This window comes from Oryctolagus cuniculus, chromosome 2, assembly GCF_964237555.1.
Source record: "Oryctolagus cuniculus chromosome 2, mOryCun1.1, whole genome shotgun sequence".
Lineage (NCBI taxonomy): Eukaryota > Metazoa > Chordata > Mammalia > Lagomorpha > Leporidae > Oryctolagus > Oryctolagus cuniculus.
In genome coordinates, this window is record NC_091433.1 from 147,770,647 (window position 1) to 147,794,933 (window position 24,287).

Here is a 24,287-nt window from a genome sequence, read left to right on the forward strand (position 1 = left end):
CTATGATTTTATAACTGCTTTATGTCATGGGATATACTTACTGATTCTGAAAACATTATTCAGCCCTCAAGCCAGCTTTGGACTTTGAGAAAAAAAAAAAAATGGCAGTTGCTAGGCCAAACTTCACTTCTCAGAATTAATTAAACCTACTTGCAAAAGCACTGGTTAATATTCTCATTAGATTTCAAAATATGGACAGGTCTCAGAGTCAAGCACTGTTTCTGTATCTGTTGTCACAGATTACACATTATAAATGAAAATTTCTATTTATATAAATCACAGTGACACGAACAGAACTGCAAATTACTATGTTTGTGTTTCATGTAGCAATTTTTTCTGTAGTCCAATCAAAATAAAAATTTGCCAAATACCAACTAACATTTAAAGGAGTCTATAGCAGTCAAGAGGGTTATCATTATTCCTAGATGAGAAATCACTATGATGTTTTAAATTTATTGTAAAAGAATATGGGCCTTTCTAAAAATGTGTGGTAGAAATTTAAAATAAAACCATGCCTTTCTACATGGAAAACTAGCAGACAACTATTTATATAATAAACGGAAGTAGAATCTTCTGCAACTTCCATTTGCAGCATGTCCACAATACACAGAAGAAGATATTTTTCCTTTTCCAATTTTCACTATGATATGAGTATACGCTCTGGAATCAGATATCTGGATCTACAAATTGACTGTCCCTTACTACTTTGGTTCTTTGTACAAATTATTTGACCTCTGTTGATTCTGTCTCTTTATCTATAAATTGGGGTTAATATATCAAAAACAGATGGAATAATGCATAGAGAGCAATTAGCTCATGGTGAACACTCAATGTAAATATCATTATTATCATCATTTGTGTAGCTTGTGTTATGCAGATGCAACCAACACATGCATGGCTGTGGGGATACAGTGCACCTTTCAAAAATAACACTTGCAACCTTATTATGCAACAAAGGATTAATATCCAGTATATACCAAGAACTGAAAAAAAAAACAGTTTTTTTTTTTTTAAATAAAGAGTATAGGACATGAACAGACAGTTCTCCAAAGAAGAAATTACAAATGCCCATCAAATATATGAAAAACACTCAACATCACTAGCCATCAGGGGAATGCATATCAAAACCACAGTGAGGTATCACCTCATCCTGTCACCATGGCTATTATCCCAAAGACAGAAAGTAACAAATGTTGGTGAGGTTTGGAGAAAATAGAACTTTATATACACTATTGGTGGGAATGTAAATTAGCCTAGCCACTGTGGAAAATAGTGTGGAGTTTTCTTTAAAAAACTGGAAACAGAACTGCCATGTGATTCAGCAATCCCACCACTGGGTACATATCCACAAGACATGAAATTAGTGTATCAGAAGGGTACCCACTCCAGCGTGTTTATTGCAGCATTGTTTACAACAGCCAAGATATGGGATTAACCAAGATGCCTGTTATCCGATGAGTGAGCAGAGACAATGTAGTATCAAATAGCTATAGCAATCTTAAAAATAAAACTGGTGCCTCACAATACCAGATTTCAAGACATACTACTGGGCAGTTAAATCAAAACAGCATGGTGCTGGCACAAAAATAGGCATGTAGACCAATAGAACAGAATAGCAACCCCAGAAATTAATCCACATAGCTATAAACAACTGATCTGTGACAAACTAGATAAAACAGTCCCTGGAGAAAGGACAGTCTCTTCAAACGGTGTTGGGAAAATAGGATGTATATATGCAGAAATGTGAAACAAGACTCCTACCTTACACCTTACACAAAAATCAACTTAGAACAGATCAAGGATCTAAATCTATGATCTGATACCATCAAAATACTACAGGAAAACATCAGGGAAATTCTCCAAGACATTGGTATAGGCAAAGACTTCTTGGAAAAGACCCCAGCACAGGCAATAAATAGACAAAAGAGATTACATCAAGCTAAAAAGCTTCTGTACTGCAAAGGAAGCACTCATCAAAGTGAAGAGGCAGCTGACAGAATGGGAGACAATATATGCAAGCTATGAGACTGATAAAGGATTAATAGCCAGGATCTTTAAAGAGCTCAAAAAACTAAACAATTAAACAAACAATCCAGGTAAGAAATGAGCAAAGGGGGCCAGCATTGTGGTGCAGCAGGTTAATGCCCTGGCCTGTAGCACCAGCATCCCATATGGGTGCCAGTTTGAAACCCGGCTACTCCACTTCCATCCAGCTCTCTGCTACAGCCTGGGAAAGCAGTACAAGATGGCCCAGGTCCTTGGGCCCCTGCACCCTCATGGGAGACTCAGAAGAAGCTCCTGGCTTCAGATCAGCATATCTCCAGCCATTGCAGCCAATTGGGGAGTAAATCATTTGATGGAAGACCTCTCTCTCTCTGCCTCTCCTCTCTGTGTAACTCTGACTTTCAAATAAATAAATAAATCTTAAAAAAAAGAAATGGGCAAATGACATGAACCAGCATTTTTTTTCAGGAGATTCAAATGGCCAACAGACACATGAAAAATGCTGAGGATCACTAGCCATCAGGAAAATGCAAATAAAAACCACAATGAGGTTTTACTTCACCCCGGTTAGAATTGCTATCATCCAAAAGTCTAGAAATAATGCTGGTGATGAGTAAAAGGTACCCTGATACACTGTTGGTAAGAATGTAAACCAGTGCAACCATTATGGAAGACAGTATGGAGATACCTCAAAAAGCTGAAAATAGCTCTGCCATATGACCCAGCCTTACCCTTCCTGGGAACTTACCCAGACAAAGTGAAATCAGCATATGAAACAGTAATTTGTACCCCCATGGTTATTGTAGCTCAATTCACAAAGCTAAGATATGGAATAAATCCGGATGTCCATCAACTTATGACTAGATAGAGAGAATGTGGTATATATACACTTTGGAATACTATTCAGCCATAAAAAATGAAATCCTGTCTTACAACAAAATGGAGGCAACTGGAAACCATTATGTTTAGTGAAATAAATCAGTCCCCAAAGATATTTTTTTTTAAATATTTATTTATTTGAAAGGCAGAGTTACAGAGGTGAGGCGAGGCCAGTCCTTCCATTTGCTAATTTACTGCCCAAATGGCTGCAATGGCCGGAGCTGGGCTGATCTGAAACCAGGAGCCTGGAGCTTTTTCCAGGTCTTCCACACAGGTGCAGGGACCCAAGGATTTGGGCCATTTTCTATTGCTTTCCCAGGCCCACAGCAGAGAGCTGGATCAGAAGTGGAGCAGCAGGGACCTGAACCGATGCCCATATGGGATGCTGGCACTATAGGTAGGAGCTTTTTACTCACTACACCATAGTACCAGCCCCAAAACAAATATCTTACATTTTCTGATATGTGGTAATTAATATTGGATACAAAAAATGAATAGAGAAGAATGGACATTTTGTTAAGTTGTTTTTGGCTCTTGCTTATACTCCTGTGGAACTGTCATACTGTCATCTTTCTACTTTTTACTTGTTGAATGTTACGCTTAGTCTTGCATTCAGCCTGTGATAATGGTGTAGATTAAAATCATGTTTTTGCAAAAAACAAGAAAGAAAAAGAGAAGGAGGGGGATTGAGGGAGGGAGAGTGGTGGGGAGGGAAGTATGGTTATCTTCTTAGAATTGTACATATGACTTCCATGAACTCTGTTCTGTTTATATTAATAAAATTATTTTTTTTTTTTTTGACAGGCAGAGTGGATAGTGAGAGAGAGAGACAGAGAGAAAGGTCTTCCTTTTGCCGTTGGTTCACCCTCCAATGGCCGCCACGGCTGGCGCGCTGCGGCCGGTGCACCGCGCTGATCTGAAGGCAGGAGCCAGGTGCTTCTCCTTGTCTCCCATGGGGTACAGGGCCCAAGCACTTGGGCCATCCTCCACTGCCTTCCCGGGCCACAGCAAAGAGCTGGCCTGGGAGAGGGGCAACTGGGAAAGAATCCGGCGCCCCGACCAGGACTAGAACCCGGTGTGCCGGCACCGCTAGGTGGAGGATTAGCCTAGTGAGCCGCGGCACCGCCCTATACTAATAAAATTCTTAAATGTGGTATATATATAAAATGAAATACTATTCAGTCAGAAAAAGAATGAAATCCTGTCATTTGCAGCAAAATGAATGAAACTGGAAGACATGACGTTGAATCAAACAAGCCAGAAACATGTAGACAAATGTTCTCCCTTATACATGGGAGCTAATAAAAGAAACTAGCTAGTATGAACATAAAATGTTGATTGCTAGATGCTAGGAATAGAAACAAAAATTGGAATCAGGCATGGTTCATTAAGTGTGACAAATATACTAACATGGAATCTTTTTTTTTTTTTTTTTTTGACAGGCAGAGTGGACAGTGAGAGAGACAGAGAGAAAGGTCTTACTTTTGCCATTGGTTCACCCTCCAATGGCCGCCACGGCTGGCGCGCTGCGGCGGGCACACCACACTGATCCGAAGGCAGGAGCCAGGTGCTTCTCCTGGTCTCCCATGGGGTGCAGGGCCCAAGGACCTGGGCCATCCTCCACTGCACTCCCGGGCCACAGCAGAGAGCTGGCCTGGAAGAGGGGCAACCAGGACAGAATCCGGCGCCCCAACCGGGACTAGAACCCGGTGTGCCGGCGCCGCTAGGGGGAGGATTAGCCTAGTGAGCCGCGGCGCCGGCCAACATGGAATCTTAATAGGGGCAGAAGGGTGTGGGCTACATGCGGACTCTTCATAATTTTTGTATTATAAAACTATTCTGAAATAAAAATATTTTTGAATGTCCTTAAATTTGAGTTGGCTATCTAACAGATACTTGTTGAAAAACGTATCTATAGGAATCCTTATAAGAAAATTATTTAGAAATATACTCTTACAGAGGATAGTTTTTACCCAAGGAGTCAGTAACAGAGGTTTAAAGCTTTAATGTAGAATTCTTCAACAATCAAAGTTGGTAAGAGATGACTGACAAGGCATAAAAGGCCTCTCACATTTTCAACTTTCTTACAATATTCACCTGGTTTTTAAAGTTGTACAGATATCCTGGTAAGCTTCAAGATTGTAAAGTGCCTTGTTTTATTACACTGAGTGAATGGAAGCAGTCTTTGAAAAATCTATCTATGACAAACTGTTGTTTTAGCTCATTAATTCATTCAATAAATACTTATTCAAGAACTTTTAAGTCAGGGACAGCACCACAGATACCTATACGGAAAACAAATGGCCCGTGTTTCAAGGAGCCCACCTTAAGAGGAAGGACAGACATATAGAAAAGCAATTCCAAGATGTGATATACATACACGCACAGTAACACAGAAAGATGGAGGAAGGAGTGACCAGCTGTCCAGTACATTAGAGAGGACACAAGTTCATGTGAAAGACAACATGCAAAATGGTATTCACAGGGAAAGACAACGTCCACAGTTAAGATCTTGCAGAGAATGGCAGGGAATGAAATGGGTCTAACAGGCAAGGATAGACCCTGAAAGTCTCTTAACCAGGCCAAGAAGTTAGGGTACCAGTGCCAATTATTAGCAGGACATGACTTGGCACTGCTACCATTAAGGAAGGTATCCCTAGCAACAGTAACATGCAGCAGCAGGACAGATCTGTGGCTGGTGTCTGAAGGAGCAAGGAGAGCAGTGAGGAAGAGGGGCTCGTGAGACACAGCGAGACAAGATGGGGGAAGGCAGAGGGAGAGGACGAGTCCAGCCATTTCAGGCAAAGAGCCAGAGAAATACATGGGATGCTTGAAGGTAAGAAAGAAGAGCTTGGGCAAGCAAAAACTGACAAGTTTTTGGCTTGGACAGCTGGGTTTGTAACTCCCAGAGCTGTGCTGCAGTACAGTTTGAAGTCTATGAGCCCGATCTTGAGAAGACATGGCCTTAAGTCTTTAGTGGGAAAACCAGGAGACTCCAGGTTAGCTCTAAGGTCTACTGAGAAGTTGACTAGACTGTGTGCTCAGAGAGGGCAGGGGTGGTCATCCATCACTCCGACACAGCTCCCGGAAAATCACAGGGCAGAGCAGGCACACAGAATGCTTGCCAAGAGGGAGAGAATGACGCCAACAGTCCTGGCTGCCATACTGCTTCCCAGCCTCCACTACGGACAATAGGTTCTACCCAGAGTCTGGAGAATTAAGAATAAGGAACGTATTTCCCTTGGGTGGTCAGAGACATTTCCAAGAAACAAAGCCATTCATTGCAATCACAGTATCTATTTAATGCTTGAGAAGCTTGGTAAATTCCTGAGATTCTAAAGCATCCAGAATTTAAAACAAAAAAATGAAAATTCACTGTTCCAGGCAGTTGTTATTACTCTAATTTGATGATTCCTCAGACAATTCTTTTAATGGGGTAGGGGTGGAATTAACAGCCTTCCTTAAAGAGATCTTCAGAAGAGTTTACCAGTCTGTTACTTGATCAGCAGTGCTACACCTACATACTTCATTTTGAATTTAAAATGTTCACTCTGGTGGTTGTTTTGTTCATTCATTCAGAAGCCCACAAATGTATCCTATTTATTTAAAAAATTTTTTAAAGATTTATTTATTTGAAAGAGTTACACAGAGAGAAGAGGGAGAGGGAGAGGGAGAGGGAGAGGGAGAGAGAGAGAGAGAGAGAGAGAGAGGTCTTCCATCTGATGGTTCACTCCCCAATTGGCCGCAATGGCCAGAGCTATGCTGATCCGAAACCAGGAGCTTCTTCCGGGTCTCCCATGTGGGTGCAGGGGCCAAAGGACTTGGACCATCTTCTACTGCTATCCCAGGCCATAACAGAGAGCTGGATCAGAAGTGGAGCAGCTGGGACTCAAACCGGCGCCCATATGGGATGCTGGCACTGCAGGCGGTGGCTTTATCCACTGTGCCACAGCACCGGCCCCAATTTTGAATTTAAAATGTTCACTCTGGTGGTTGTTTTGTTCATTTATACAGAGGCCCACAAATGTATCATTTATTTAAAAGTTGACAGTGGAATTTTTCTTCTTGTTGTCCTTTTAAGTCTCCTCTTCCCAGTCCTCGATACCCTGTTTCTCCAGGTTTCTGCTTTGCTGCTGGAGCGCATTAACAGAAGCCGCTGCCTCTGCTCTAATAAGCCTGGAGTCAGACATCTCTGGCCTGCCTGACACCAAGCTGCTTAGAGTGACTCACTCATGTTACTCTTTACCCTCGTCCATGTCAAGAAACTGAGCACACAGACCCCCTCTATTTGCTTTACTATTTGTTCCCTCTTCATCAGCGCCCCTGAAATGCCTGAACTTTTAAGTCAGGGACAGCACCACAGATACCTATACGGAAAACAAATGGCCCGTGTTTCAAGGAGCCCACCTTAAGAGGAAGGACAGACATATAGAAAAGCAATTCCAAGATGTGATATACATACACGCACAGTAACACAGAAAGATGGAGGAAGGAGTGACCAGCTGTCCAGTACATTAGAGAGGACACAAGTTCATGTGAAAGACAACATGCAAAATGGTATTCACAGGGAAAGACAACGTCCACAGTTAAGATCTTGCAGAGAATGGCAGGGAATGAAATGGGTCTAACAGGCAAGGATAGACCCTGAAAGTCTCTTAACCAGGCCAAGAAGTTAGGGTACCAGTGCCAATTATTAGCAGGACATGACTTGGCACTGCTACCATTAAGGAAGGTATCCCTAGCAACAGTAACATGCAGCAGCAGGACAGATCTGTGGCTGGTGTCTGAAGGAGCAAGGAGAGCAGTGAGGAAGAGGGGCTCGTGAGACACAGCGAGACAAGATGGGGGAAGGCAGAGGGAGAGGACGAGTCCAGCCATTTCAGGCAAAGAGCCAGAGAAATACATGGGATGCTTGAAGGTAAGAAAGAAGAGCTTGGGCAAGCAAAAACTGACAAGTTTTTGGCTTGGACAGCTGGGTTTGTAACTCCCAGAGCTGTGCTGCAGTACAGTTTGAAGTCTATGAGCCCGATCTTGAGAAGACATGGCCTTAAGTCTTTAGTGGGAAAACCAGGAGACTCCAGGTTAGCTCTAAGGTCTACTGAGAAGTTGACTAGACTGTGTGCTCAGAGAGGGCAGGGGTGGTCATCCATCACTCCGACACAGCTCCCGGAAAATCACAGGGCAGAGCAGGCACACAGAATGCTTGCCAAGAGGGAGAGAATGACGCCAACAGTCCTGGCTGCCATACTGCTTCCCAGCCTCCACTACGGACAATAGGTTCTACCCAGAGTCTGGAGAATTAAGAATAAGGAACGTATTTCCCTTGGGTGGTCAGAGACATTTCCAAGAAACAAAGCCATTCATTGCAATCACAGTATCTATTTAATGCTTGAGAAGCTTGGTAAATTCCTGAGATTCTAAAGCATCCAGAATTTAAAACAAAAAAATGAAAATTCACTGTTCCAGGCAGTTGTTATTACTCTAATTTGATGATTCCTCAGACAATTCTTTTAATGGGGTAGGGGTGGAATTAACAGCCTTCCTTAAAGAGATCTTCAGAAGAGTTTACCAGTCTGTTACTTGATCAGCAGTGCTACACCTACATACTTCATTTTGAATTTAAAATGTTCACTCTGGTGGTTGTTTTGTTCATTCATTCAGAAGCCCACAAATGTATCCTATTTATTTAAAAAATTTTTTAAAGATTTATTTATTTGAAAGAGTTACACAGAGAGAAGAGGGAGAGGGAGAGGGAGAGGGAGAGGGAGAGAGAGAGAGAGAGAGAGAGAGAGGTCTTCCATCTGATGGTTCACTCCCCAATTGGCCGCAATGGCCAGAGCTATGCTGATCCGAAACCAGGAGCTTCTTCCGGGTCTCCCATGTGGGTGCAGGGGCCAAAGGACTTGGACCATCTTCTACTGCTATCCCAGGCCATAACAGAGAGCTGGATCAGAAGTGGAGCAGCTGGGACTCAAACCGGCGCCCATATGGGATGCTGGCACTGCAGGCGGTGGCTTTATCCACTGTGCCACAGCACCGGCCCCAATTTTGAATTTAAAATGTTCACTCTGGTGGTTGTTTTGTTCATTTATACAGAGGCCCACAAATGTATCATTTATTTAAAAGTTGACAGTGGAATTTTTCTTCTTGTTGTCCTTTTAAGTCTCCTCTTCCCAGTCCTCGATACCCTGTTTCTCCAGGTTTCTGCTTTGCTGCTGGAGCGCATTAACAGAAGCCGCTGCCTCTGCTCTAATAAGCCTGGAGTCAGACATCTCTGGCCTGCCTGACACCAAGCTGCTTAGAGTGACTCACTCATGTTACTCTTTACCCTCGTCCATGTCAAGAAACTGAGCACACAGACCCCCTCTATTTGCTTTACTATTTGTTCCCTCTTCATCAGCGCCCCTGAAATGCCTCCACTCCTCCCACCTGGGTGACAAAACAATGCCATTGGCCAGTGCCACGGCTCACTAGGCTAATCCTCCACCTGCGGTGCCGGCACCCCAGGTTCTAGTCCTGGTTGGGGCGCCGGTTCTGTTGCTCCTCTTCCAGGCAGCTCTCTGCTGTGGCCCGGGAAGGTAGTGGAGGATGGCCCAAGTGCTTGGGCCCTGCACCCGCATGGGAGACCAGGAGAAAGCACCTGGCTCCTGGCTTCGGATCAGCACAGCGCGCTGGCCGCAGGGGCCACTTGGGGGGTGAACCAATGGAAAAAGGAAGACCTTTCTCTCTCTCTCTAACTCTGCCTGTCAAAAATAAATAAATAAAAACAATGTCATGTCTCAGTCAAGTGGCATTTACATTTATTTTAATTTTTTTATGTTTTAACAGTACTTTTTAAACCTAAGGGGGAAAAATCATCAACTTTAATCATTGGATTTGCATAAGCCTAATATTAGGTATCAGAAATGGTGCAACAGAAGCATTTATTTAAATAAGCAGGTTCCTAAAGCTCCTATCAAGTGATCTATTTCCTTCTTCACATGTCTGCATCTGGGAATTAAATAATTTCAGGAAAAGTCATTTTGAGCAGGGTTGGTTTTGGAATTTTAGTTTATAAGCATTTTAAAATTATTTTTGAAGACATTTATTTGGAGATAGCATTGTAGCAGAATGGGCCAAGCCACTGCCTGCAACATCAACATCCCGTATCAGAGCACCAGCTCAAGTGCCGGCTACTCCATTTCAGATCTAGCTCTCTGCTAACATGCCTGATGCATTGCCCCAGCGGTGACGGTCCAGATGGGGAGTGCACCAGTAGAGGAAAGATCAATCTTCATCTCTCTCCCTCCTTCTCCCTCCCTCCCCCTTAACTCTTTCTTTCAAATAAATAAAATAAACTTTACAAAATACATTTATTTGAAAGGCATAGTTATAGATCTTCCATCTACTCCTCCAATGCTGGCAACAGCCAGGCTAAGCCACATGAGTGGCAGGGACACAAGCACTTGAGCCATCACCTTATACCTCCCGGGATGTGTCAGCAGGAAGCTGGATTCAAAGTAGAGCAGCTGGGATTGAAACCAGCACTCTGAAATGGGCTAGCAGCATAGCTGGCAGCAACTTAACCCGCTGCCCAACACCCCTCCCCGAAGCATTCTAAACAACTGGTGTACACATGCATGGATTTTCTTTTAAAACCCAATTCATTCCTTTCTACACAGAACTTCAGGACTGCTTTTTGCTCCTTCCAGAGAGCATCCTAGACCTAACAAGCCACCTTACAGCAATGCCTCAGCCCAACACGCCAATGAAATATTGGGTCTCCACATCCAATTAAGGAGTGAGGGCAACAACCATGTCCCCTGAATCCTGGGCTTATAGTAGGACTTTAAGAGCAGTTGTGAACCATCAGTGTCCTCCCCACACATGAAATGATTCAAGTGTAGTTCTGCCATTACACAAGATGTATACTCTGGGCAGCGCCACGGCTCACTAGGCTAATCCTCCACCTTGCGGCGCCGGCACACCAGGTTCTAGTCCCGGTCGGGGCGCCGGATTCTGTCCCGGTTGCCCCTCTTCCAGGCCAGCTCTCTGCTGTGGCCAGGGAGTGCAGTGGAGGATGGCCCAAGTGCTTGGGCCCTGCACCCCATGGGAGACCAGAAGAAGTACCTAGCTCCTGCCTTCGGATCAGCGCGGTGCGCCGGCCACAGCGTGCCGGCCGCGGCGGCCATTGGAGGGTGAACCAACGGCAAAAGGAAGACCTTTCTCTCTGTCTCTCTCTCACTGTCCACTCTGCCTGTCCAAAAAAAAAAAAAAAAAAAAGATGTATACTCCACCCCAGGCCTCTCATCACCTTCCTGCCCCTATCAGTGCTCTGATTTGTGACTGGGAGTATACTGCCTGCTTCTTATTGCAGCACAGCTGCCAGTGGAGCAGCCATAAATCCGACTCTACCTTTCTAAAAAAAACGGTGCCAGCGTTGTGGTTTAGCCAGTTAAGTTGCCACCTGCAGCGCCAGCACCCCATATGGGTGCCAGTTCATGCCCTGGCTGCTCCACTTCTGATCCAGGTGCACCTGAAAAAGCAGAAAATAGCCCAAGTAGTTGGGCCCCTGCACCCACTTGGCAGACCTGGATGGAGCTCCAGGCTCCTGTGGCCATTTGGGGAGTGAACCAGTGGGTGGAAAATATCTCTCCCCCTCTCCGCTTCTCTCCCTCTTCCAACCCTCAGGCTTTGCTATAACTCTGACTTTCATGTAAATCTTGTTTTATTTATTTGACAGATAGAGTTAGACAGTGAGACAGAAAGAAAGGTCTTCCTTCCATTGGTTCACCCCCCAAATGGCCGCTATGGCTGGAGCTACGCTAATCCGAAGCCAGGAGCCAGGTGCTTCCTCCTGGTCTCCCATGTGGGTTCAGGGGCCCAAACACTTGGGCCATCCTCCACTGCCTTCCTGGGCCACAGCAGAGAGCTGGACTGGAAGAGGAGCAACTGGGACTAGAACCCGGCGTGCATATGGGATGCCGGCGCTGCAGGTGGAGGATTAACCAAGTGAGCCACGTCACAGCCCCTCAAATAAATCTTTTAAAAAATTAAACAAAAAACCTCACATTTAATAAATGTTGCAAATTATTATAGCTACAATAGCAATTTCACCATTTTAAAACTTAACAAATTGACTTTCCTCAAGGGCCTCATACAAAGAAGTTTCATTAATCCCCTACATAAAAAGGGTTGGTGTCATTTCATTTTCCTTTGATACTCGCTTTACTGCATGTATTGTATACATGGCAACAAAAAAGGATGATATTAAATAACTGCTCTTCTCTGTGTACAGCCTGAAATTCAATCCCACTGGGAAATCCCATCTTCTGTTACCATAGCAATAGCAAGCACTGCAGAGAAGGACTTTTATTAACTTATCAGGGACAAAGAAAAATTGATTTGTTTCTCTAGCATGCCAGGAGGACAAAAGCACGTGTTCCTGATGTCAGATGAGATCAGGAAGATTTCCAAATATGTTGTATAGGGGAGAAGATGAGAATTAATAGGGTTGTAAAAAGAGACAGCCTGATTTATGAGGTTGAACAAGAACCAGTAATCAACACTAATCATTGCTTCGTTGAAGAAAAATTTACTTGAGTACTTGATCTATGCAGAGCATTTATAAGTTCTTATTTCTTCCTTTATCCCTTAAAGCTTCATTTAGCCCAGGCTGCTTTGGCGGTTTTTCTCAGTAATAACTTGGTTTATGAGTTTTGTTCAGTGGTCTTAGTAGATATTCTCTGTGAAGCAGACAAGGCAAAGGCAAGCTTGATATAAACACAGCGGACGGGAAGCAGAGGATGTCAGCTGAGTCTCCTCAGCCCTAGTCCCCAGACGTGTGCTGGGCACTGGAATCCCACCACTGGGGCTGTGATCTCACCTGACACCATGGAGCGTGCCTCATCTTCCAGGTGGCCTTGAGCTCCACCAACAGAGGCGACAGCAATGTGGGCGGAGCACCAGCACCCACTGCCATTGTCTTGAAATCCTTAAGTTCCAGGGTACCCGTATAATCTATGATTGAGCAGCAGTCCCTGGAACTGCTCTGTTCAATAAGCCTGAACGGCAGTGCAGCAAGTCAGAATTAATGTGATTTAGAAAAATAAATGTCATCTCTTGCACGCTCAGTTGCTTGTGGGTCACACCCACATCAGTAGGGAACTATAGTGCAACAAAACCTTCACAGCACATAGAAGAGTGGTTAAGAGGATAGGGTTTTGGCTACCTGGGATCTAAGCATGGCTAGAGCCAGCTTGGACTGGCCAATTTAACTGATGGTTAAATTTCACCAACTTTGTAATCCAGTCATTGTTATCTAATTACACAGTCACTGTTACCTAATTACAAATTTATATAATCTGTTATATTAAAAACAAAGGTAATATATATTTAAAACTCAGCACTTGGTAATTATCTTGTTACATATTAGTATTATCTGTAGTTTTGACTCTATTTAAGCAAATCCAGTCTGCATAGAAACACTGTAGAAACACCACCAAACACTGTGGTAATGCACATCTCTTCCCAATGTCACCTTCAACGTCACACTGAAATCAGCCATGGTGGGACTGTCTACATCATGGAAATCAGTAAGTCTACAGTGGCTGGCACCATGGTGCAATAGGTTGGTCCTCTGCCTGTGGCGCCAGCATCTCATATGGGCACCGGTTCTAGTCCCGGCTGCTCCTCTTCCAATCCAGCTCTCTGCTGTGGCCTGGGAAACCAGTGGAAGATGGCCCAAGTGCTTGGGCTTCTGCACCCGCGTGAGAGAACAGAAGAAGCACCTGGCTCCTGGCTTTGGATTGGCCCAGCTCTGGCCATTGTAGCCATTTGGAAAGTGAACCAACAGAAGGAAAACCTTTCTCCTTCTCCTTCTCACTGTCTGTATCTCATCGTCTGTAACTCTACCTCTCAAATAAAATCTTTTAAAAAAAAAAAGTGCTACAAAACAGGACTTAGTTACGCTGCTGATTATCTTTCTGGAGAAAGACAAATTATTAATGCAGAATTATGTTAAAGGTTTGTCAGTTGGGATGTTAGAGGGTTAAGCCTCGGCCTGCAGTGCCAGCGTCCCACATGGGTGCTGCTTTGAGTCTCCGCTGGTCCACTTCAGATCCAGCTCCCTGCTATGGCCTAGAAAAGCAGTAGAAGATGACCCAAGTACTTGGGTCCCTGCATCCACTTGGGAGACCTGGAAGAAGCTCCTGGCTCCTGGCTTCGGCCTGGCCCAGTCCTGGCCATTGTGGCCATTTGAGGAATGAACCAGCAGTTGGAAGATGTCTCTTTCAAATAAATAAATAAATAAATCTTCTTAAAAAATGTGTCAGTCTCTACTTATTACATTGTAACACTAAACATTGGGGAAAAAATACTTTCAGTGCCCAAATACTATTAGCTAATTCAGAAAAGTTCCTTACATCATTAACAAATGATTAAAGTTGCAAAACTTGTTAGCAAAACAAAAGGAAGCAACAAAGACATGAATAAAACTATCAATCCACATTCCCATGGGAACCCCACTTGTTTGTCAGTGATGTGGGCAACTCCTTTTCTAAAGCAGATGAGCATTTAGTCTTCACCTGATTCTGTGAAATCACAGTTCAAAGGTGGCCACAGAGCCAAGAGGTTCATAAAATATCAATTAACACATTCTATCAAAATTGAATGACTATCCAAAATTTGTAACAGAGCAGCATATAGCTATTTGTAAATTGTATATTATACATCCTTTATATCAATACAATTTATAGTAAACTTATGAATGGGTATGGACACATTTTTCTCTCTCTGAGAACAGGCTGTTCAATAGCTACCAGTGCACCACAGAAGTGTGTCTCCTGCATTTACTGCCAATTCTACTTTCTCACAAATCATCTCCAGCCAATTACTCACTCTCTCTGTGCCTCAGTTTCTCATACATGCAATGGGAATAACCACATACCTACCTCAAAGAAGACAGGGGTTATTGTGAGGGTTTAAGAAATGCTGAAGCAGCCGGCACCACGGCTCACTAGGCTAATCCTCCGCCTTGCGGCGCCAGCACACCGGCTTCTAGTCCTGGTTGGGGCGCCGGATTCTGTCCCGGTTGCCCCTCTTCCAGGCCAGCTCTCTGCTGTGGCCAGGGAGTGCAGTGGAGGATGGCCCAGGTGCTTGGGCCCTGCACCCCATGGGAGACCAGGAGAAGCACCTGGCTCCTGGCTTCGGATCAGCATGGTGCGCCGGCCACGGCGGCCATTGGAGGGTGAACCAACGGCAAAGGAAGACCTTTGTCTCTCCCTCTCTCTCACTGTCTACTCTGCCTGTTAAAAAAAAAAATGCTGAAGCAATAATTAAAACAGTATTGTGAGGCCAGCACCGCGGCTCACTAGGCTAATCCTCCGCCTTGCAGCGCCGGCACACTGGGTTCTAGTCCCGGTCAGGGTGCAGGATTCTGTCCCGGTTGCCCCTCTTCCAGGCCAGCTCTCTGCTGTGGCCAGGGAGTGCAGTGGAGGATGGCCCAAGTGCTTGGGCCCTGCACCCCATGGGAGACCAGGATAAATACCTGGCTCCTGCCATTGGATCAGCGCGGTGCGCCGGCCGCAGCGCGCTGGCTGCGGCGGCCATTGGAGGGTGAACCAATGGCAAAGGAAGACCTTTCTCTCTGTCTCTCTCTCTCACTGTCCACTCTGCCTGTCAAAAAAAAAAAAAAACAAAAAAACAAAAAACAAACAAACAAAAAAAAAACCAGTATTGTATTGTGTTAATTAACAGCCATGTGGTAAACACATGTGAGGACTACCCCTCACCCTCAGTGTTTTCCATTCTAAGTCAGACAAAAGTCATGTACATAGCTAGCTATTGTGAACTACCTTAAGTTTTAAAATAAGACTACCAGCACCAGTGTTCAGGTGTAGTGGGTAAAGCCACCCACCTGAGACATTGGCATCCCATACAGCCACTGGTACCAGTCCCAGCTGCTCCACTTCTGATTCAGCCCCCTGGTAACGAACGGCCTGGGAAAGAGGCAGAAGATGGCCCAAGGGCTTGGGCCCCTGACACCCATATGGGACATGCAAATAAGGAGCCAGGCTTTGGAGTGGCCCAGCCCTGGTCTTTGCAGGCATCTGGAGAGTAAACCAGCAGATGGAAGATTCTGTCTCTCCTTCTCTCTGCAACTCTTTCAAATAAATCTTTATCTATTTGTTTGAAAGTCAGAGTCACAGAGTAAGGGAGGGAGGGAGAGAGAGAGAGAAAAAGAGTTGGTCATCCATCAGCTGGTTTACTCCCTGGATAGTTGCCACAGCCAGAACTGAGCCAGGTTGAAGCCAGGAGCTTCTTCTGGGTCTCCTATGTGGATAGCAGGGACCCAAACACTAGAGCCATCCTCCTCTGCTTTTCCCAGGCATTAGCAGGGACCTGGTTTGGAAGTAGAGCAGCCAGGACACAAACTGGTGACCACATGGAATGCTGCACTGAAGATGGCAGCTCCACCCACTTTGCCACAATGCCAGCCCCATTAAATAAATCTTAAAAAAAAAAAAAAAGAAAAAAGAAAAAGAAAATGAGACTATGGTCTTAGAATTAAATTGGGAAAAAAAATCACACAAATGAGTAAGATCAGTTATCTAAAGATGCCACACTAAGGAGAAAGCCTCTGAAATAAGACAGATAGGATTAAAAAAATCTAATTCAGACATGATTGACCATGGAGAGAATCTATACTCAATTACTGAGACCAGTAAATCGGAGAGTGAACGGCTTACAGGAATCGCAGTTTTCTTTGAAGTCTTTATAAAATGGAGTCAGAACAGAGTATCGGTATGAGAATGGGCATTAAGATCAACGGCTCAGAAATGAATCCAGATTTAGGCTCACACTTACCTAGTACAACGGTTTCCAACAAAATAATAAAACTACTCCGGAGGCAAGGGATAGTTTTTCAATAAACAGTGTGGGAACATTTGAATATTCATAAGGGGAAGAAAAGTTAGCTCTTAACCCTCTACTATGCATAATATTTCTCAAATAGACCAGAGATGTAAATTTAAGAACTGAACTATACAATTCATAAAGAGAGAAACCTTTGTGACCTCTGAAAGATAATAGTTTCTTTTTTAGGAGAGAGCCACGCAGAGGCTTTACTATCTTTTTTTTTTTTTTTTAGATTTATTTAATTATATGAAAAGCAGAGATACAGAGAGAGAAGCAGAGAGAGAGAGAGATCTTCTATCCGCTGGTTCGTTCCCCAAATGGCTGCAGTAGCAGAGGTTGGGCCAGGCTGAAGTCAGGAGCCAGAAGCCAGGAGCTTCTTCCAGGTTTCCCATATGGGTGCAGGCCCCAAGCACTAGGATCATCTTCCACTGCTTTCCTAGGTGTATTAGCAAAGAGCTGGATTAGAAGTGGAGCAGCTGGCGCAATTATGGGATGGTGGTGCTGCAGGCACCTGTCCTGATGACAATTTATAAAAGAAACAAGTCTAAAGCAGGAAACCAAAAAAAAAAAAAAAAAAAGAGAGAGAGAGAGAGAGAAATACAAATTAAACAAAAAACAAAACAAAACCCCCTTCCGATTGTGGTAAACATCATCAGGAAAATGAAAAGGCAAGCCACCAAATGGGAGGGGGAAAAAATCAGAAGGTTTTGCTTCCATAATATGTTAAAAAAAATCAGTAAAAACAGAAAATCACTTTTAAAATGGCCCAAAAACAGGAATATTGTCCAGGACAACAATATTGAAAAGACTGACAATACCCAGTGTTGCTGACAATGTGGCATGACTGGAACACACACACAGTACTAATGGGGGTGTAAAAATGATAAATCACTCCTGAAACAGTGTGGTAGCTTCTTCCTAAGATTAAAAACACACTTATCACTGTAACTTAGCAATTCCACGGCAAGGTATTAACTCAGGAGAAATAAACAGAAATGTCTCCAAGTCTGGCACACAAACATTCGTAGAAGTTTTATTTGTAATAACCAGAAATTACAAGGAACTCAAGTCCATCAACAAGCCAACGAATAGACTCTTCTCAGCAACAGAAGGGAATGAACCACCGACATACACAGCAGACATGAGTCTCACAAATGTTATAAAGGTGCCAGTATTGTGACCCAGGGGTTAAGCCAACGCCTGCATTGATGGCATCCCATGTAAGTGCTAGTTGAGTCCAGGCCATTCCACTTCTGATCCAGCTCCCTGCTAATGAAAAAGTAAAAAATGGCCAAAGCACTTGGGTCCCTGCCACCCACATAGGAGACCCAGATGGAGTTTCAGGCTCCTGGTTTCCACCTGACCCAGGCCTGCATGTTGTGACCATTTGGGTAGTCAACCAGAAAATGGTATATCTGTCTCTGTCTCTGTCTCTGCCTTTCAAGTAAATAAATTACACCTTAAAAAGTTATACTGAATTTAAGAACCCTACAGGCATTCAATGGGATATTCAAGACACTAGAACTCTCATCATACAAAGTTTAAAAAAGGTAAGAGATACTGTCTTCACATGGTGATTCAAAAAATAGAGGCATAAAAACAAAGAAACAAAGGTAAATGTTAACAGAATAAAAATTAATACAATAACCCTTTGGGGAAGAGAAGGGAAGGGATGTCATAGTGCTTGTAAGCTACATTCTTATGTACCTTAAAATGAATCCAAGCATATCTAAGGTGGACTAATCAAGAAAAGGCCATTAATAACATGGTTTTATGATGTGGAAATAACCACTAGAAAGAAGAGTCGTAAGAATTAATGTTCCTTCAGAAAGTGATTTGGTAAGGGAAAGGTTGGGGAAAAGGCATTCTTTCATTACAAAGCTTTCTGAATTTTTTGATTATGTCTATAGTGCTTTGATGCAAATATCAAAATTAAAACAAAAAATCCTAGAAAAATAAAACTTATTACCTCATACACACACACACACTCATCTGGTGTCTGAGAAGTCTTCCATAGGCGGGAAGTACGAAGAGATGTCTGATGACTATCAGATTTATCAACCTCCAGATGTTCTAGTCACTGTAATTGTTACTGATACAACGAATTTTATCAGAATCACTAGTCCTATAATACAGTTCTTGAAAAAGGAGAAATACTGCCTAAGACTACAACACAACAGTTTGCTAATGAGAAGTTTTACTAACGAGAGGGGTGTATGTGAAACCCAGCTTCCTGGAGCTATTCCTCTTTTTCTAAGCCAGGAGCATGACTCAAGCATTGAGGGCTATGTCTGGCAGAAGTCCTGTTAATTTAGGATAATTAAATATGCCAGTCATGTATTTCAGTAAGGTCTGATTAAATACTTCAGAGAAGTCATTAGTGAACCCATCTGGTCTAGTGGCTTTGCCAGATGGCAAAATGTGACTATCTCTATCTGTTTTGCTTCTGGAATATTCTATCAGAGTAGCATGCAATAATTTTTCAGGGTAAGTCTTAATTTGCTAGTTTACATTATCAGGGGATTTGGAAGGTAGGAGGCAAGTGTAACAATTGTGCAAAACAACATCAACTGAGCCACAAGATCTCAGGGCCGTATCACATGGCCTATTGTGCTGCTGTGGAATTCAAAGTCATTTACTCATTTCCTTGAACATTCTGTCAGACATTTCAGACGGTGCTCCATATGTGAGTCAAGAGTCAGAATCACAGGGAAAGGTGCCCAGCTCTATTCCACACCCACAACACTGAAAACTCCGAGATGAGAACAACTCTGTTAAGTATTTCCTCCATGTAGTTGGATACCTAAATGGAAAAGTGGCCAGTTTTGACTTTTCAAAAATGATACAGTTGTTGGGGGCCAGCGCTGTGGCATAGTGGGTAAGACTGCTGCCTGCAGTGCCAGCATCCCATATGGGTGCCAGGTCGAGTCTTGGCTGCTCCACTTCTGATCCAGCTCTCTGCTGTGTCCTGGGAAAGCAATGGAAGATGGCCCAAGTCCTTGGGCCCCTGCATCTGCGTGGGAGACCTGAAAGAAGCTCCTGGCTCTGGATCAGCACAGCTCTGGCTGTTGTAGCCATTTAGGGAGTGAACCAGAAGATGGAAGACTTCTCTTTCCCCATCTCTACCTCTCTCTATAACTGTCTTTCAAATAAATAAATCTTAAAGAAGCTGCCTCAGTTCTTGTTCATCCATTAACTTTTTATACAACTTTTATTTGAAAGGCAGATAGAGCGTGTGTGTGATCAAGTTAGCTTCAGTGTGCTTTTTCACTCCCCCAATGCCTGCAAGAGCTAGGGCTGGGCCAGGCTGCAAACAGAGTCTGGAACACAATTGGGGTTTCCTGCATGGGTGGGAGGGACCCAAGTACTTGAATCATCCGGCATTGCCTGCCATAGTGCACATTTGTAGTAAGCTGAAATCCGGAGCAGAGCCAGGACTTGAACCCATTCATCTGGATAGGGCTCCCCAGGGTCAAAACACAAGGTATTCATCAAAGCCTTGACAAGGACAACTTTAATCATCACCAGGGGCGGGGTGGGTGCTGTGGCACAGCAAGTTAAGCTGCCCCTTGGGGTATTGGCATCCTGGCTACTCTTCTTCCCATCCAGCTTCCTGAAAATACAGACTCCAGGAGGCAGCAGATGACGGCTGGAGTGCTTGAGCCCCTACCACCCATGTGCAAGACCCAAATGGAGTTGTGAGCTCCTGACTCCAGCCTGGCCCAGTCCTATTGTGGGCATTTGACAACCAGGAGCTTGGAGCTGCTGGAGGCGGGTGTAGGGTGGCCTGATAGAGGTGTGAGGCAAGGCTAAGCCTAGAGAAGAACCCAGCATTTTATTGCCACCCGCAATCCCCAGTGCCTTGACTGTGATGACTTCTCAGACTAGGCATTAGGTTAAACTGAATCTGTACTCCTTTATAACAAAGGCAGGTGTACAGATCTGATTGCTCAGGACACTGCTGCTTCCAAAGGCACTCCCTGCCCGTAGGTGACCACGGACCCTGCACTCAGATACTTGCACGTGGCTTGTTTCTTTCACTAGCACCTCCCCTCCCCTTTCTATTTTGTTCCTCTACCATCTCTAAGTTTTCCTGTGTCTTTCCATAGGGTATAATGTTCTGTCTGGCATTTCCATGCACTTGGAGAGGCAGGGAGGGTGGGGAGGTGTGCAATTGTCAGTTTGGTCCCCCAGGTTTCTAGAACTACAAGCGCATGCTTTATGTCTTGACCAGCCCCCTCCATTCTGAACAGTTTGGATTCTGTCGTGAACCTGGCATACACGGCTAATGAGAACTTTAAGATTCCATATATGGAAGAGAACGTGTGTGTCCACTGCGTGGACAGCTGTAGTTTTCCTCTGCCAAGCAGGCTAAATGTGAACAGCACAGGTTTGAGATACACTAAGCACTCACCTAACGGCCCCTCTGAGTGACAAGGACTGTTCCCAGAAAAACTCAAATCGTTAGCAAGTGAAATAATTCAAATTCTTAGAAGGACCAGATAAGTCACTTATTGTGATTTTTAGACACAGCAACATAAAAACAGAAATGTATTTTTTTATTCTCTTTCCTTTTGGAGCATTAACTCTGATTCTGGAATTAATATTTTAGAAAATATTAACAAGAGGGTAGGGACTTTAGTCTGGTTTTTCCATTAATAACACCTGGAATAGCACAGTGCCTGGCATCTAATGGATGCTATTATAAACAAGATGTTGAATGAGTCTAAGTAAACACGCACACACTCCAGGTGTCAGAATAAAGGCTGGGTGGAGGAACACATTCAATGAAATTGGAGTCCTTTGAGCACATCATTCCGATCATGAACTCTGCAGACAAGAGAGATCGTGAAAAATACTGTGTGTCCTCAATATGAATAGTTCCCTGAAAGTATTTAAAATTACCCAGAACATCAAAATCAATTATGAAGAATGCCATTCTGAGACACGATGGCGTAACAGAATTCCTCATACCTTCCTACCCAAATTAAGTACAAAATAAGAAATCAGGTTTATGATACTCATTTTGCAAAACTGAGTACTAGATCCCTTATAATAGTTTGTTCAGAAAAAAAAAGTTGGGCAAAAGGAGTCTTTGAAACCTGAAAACACTGCAAACAAGCCGTAGTTCAAGGTCACCAATTTTCCTTTGTGTTTCAGTGTTTAGTTCAGTAGAAAATGGTCTCACAAGGCAACAGAGCTTCATCTGTACTCTATGATTATGCACACACAGAAAAGTATCCCTCCTTAGAGCTGGGGGATGGAGCTGGCCCCCTTCAGATCCTGACTTCACACTGGGGAGTGAAGCCCCACTGTCCTGAACAATGGCAATTTGCCTAAGCATCACTTCGGTACCCAAGCTGACATTGCCTGGTTCATGTTACATCATAGTGTCAGAGGTGTTGCAGGAAATCGCTTTCAACTCTAGTAAGAAACATTTAAAGAGCAGAAATTAGTGTCCAGGGCTACCTGAATTCGAGGAAGGAGGGCATGGAGGGTAACTGTGTTCTGGTTCCTTATCCTCTAACTGCATGGGAGCTGTTAGCTTGGCAGCTCCTGTTTTAGAAATTCTGCACATGTAACTGAATTTACCTCCTCACAGGGGTCTAACAGGGTTGGAGCTAGGGGCGCCACGCATCTACCCTGTAGAAATACCACCTCTACCTCCTTCCTCTTCCCCATATCTGTTCTCATTCTCTGAGTGTCAAACAGCTGCTTCAGACTCAACAAAAATGACACTACCCAGAACGGTGGTTCATCCATGCAAGCATGAGAATGCTAGGGGTTAGCGCAGAGTGCAAGGGACAACAGGCCTGGGAGAGAATTCACCACCTCAGAGGGTGGCAGCCTCCAGGTCAGTTCGTGCTAGTTTTAAGAAAAACAGTGAAAGCAGCTCTGTGGGGGTAGACTCTGAAAGCAATGATTATTTTAGGACATGTTTGCTATTGAAAAATATCCTTATTTTTTAAAACAAATACTCCAAAACCAACCTGGTGGAAGTGTACTTCTTCTGAATTGGAACTTCATTTAGATGAAATCATGGGTGACAACGTTAACGGCCACAGCAGGAGCTATTTGGTTCTTTCAAGAAGGCACAGCACCTACTGTGCACCCAGAATCTCCTACATAGTGGCAGAGCTAAGGAAAGTCCTGTCTCTTGATCGCAGCCCTGTTGCCAATCAAAACAAAAATAAAAGGCAAAAAGGCAGGGGGGTTCAAATGAATAACATTCTCTGAAGAAAGGCACCACACAAATTACCAGATAGTAAGAGATCTAATCCAGTAACAATTAGAACCATAGTTCTTGCTACTCCTCACCATGTCCTTTGAAGCTAAGTCACTAGCCCCATTTGATGCATGGTAAAAGTGAGGCTCAGAATGCTAGTCAACTCGCTTAAGCTCAATCCATATACTTGACTCAAAGCTGACTTACAGAAACAAGCAGCAAATCAAGACAAGTCTGCTCAGATCCTCGGGGCTCACAAAGTCAGAATTTTGACCTCAACAGGAAACAAACCATGGAGTTCCTAAGGTATGCCAGAGGCTTTGCTAGGCATTTCCATCACTGTCCTTGTACACAACTGCTACTGAAGGCCGTCTAGTCAAGAGCCAGGCAAAAATTCCAACTGAGGTTTGCTCGGCTCTAAATACTTGCAGTTATTGACCTAACTTAAATTTCATTTCCATTATCCAAGGTGTCAGCAAACTTTGCCTAAAGGACCTATAGTAAGTATTTTGGTCTTTGAAGATCAGATCATCTCTGTTGTAACTACTCGGCTCTTCTGTACTCTGGTGAAAATAGCCGTAGTGTCTATGGAAATGAGTGAATACCTTTGTGCTCCAGTAAAACTTCATGAATCCTGAAATGTCAGTTTCATAAAAGCTATGAAAAATTTTAATTCATCTTTGGACCGTTTTCATTTAGAAGGGATTTTAAAATGCGAACACCATTCTGAGCTCAGGGGCCACAAAAAGCCAGCAGTATGCTAGACTTGGTTCACACACTACAGCTTGTCAACACCTAAATTTTATCATCTTTTTTTAGTATCTACCTGCTGCCAACAGTCAATTGAAAACTCTTATTAAATGTCTGCAGGGCAAGGTGTTTGGGATGCCCTTTCCCATGCCGGAGTGCCTAGGTTCTTGTCCTGGTTCCATTCCAATTGCAGCTTCTTGCTGATGCACACCCTGGGAGGCAGCAGGTGATGGCGCAAGTGCTTGGGTCCCTGCCATCCACATCGGAGATCTTGAGTCCATCCCTGGTTCCAACTTTGGTCTGACCCAACTTTGGCCATGGTGGGCATCTGGGGAGTGAACCTGAGAATGGGGACTATGTCTGTCTGCCTTTTTTGCCCCTCATTTCTCAAGAAAATGTTTGGCTTATCAAATGCTTATGTTATTTCTCAGCATCAAAATCTGTGATTTTTGAAACTGCTTACAAGAGATAACTCATTATAAAACACTTTAAACAAATTTAACATGTAGTTATAAAACATGAAGGAAAATAG

General features: G+C 43.8%; 1 protein-coding gene across 16 annotated transcripts in view; it reads right to left on the minus strand.

Moving 5' to 3' along the window:
• Positions 1-24,287, minus strand: part of EML6 (EMAP like 6) — a 388,832-nt gene that overhangs the window by 232,906 nt on the left and 131,639 nt on the right. The gene's annotated exons all lie outside the window — the stretch shown is intronic.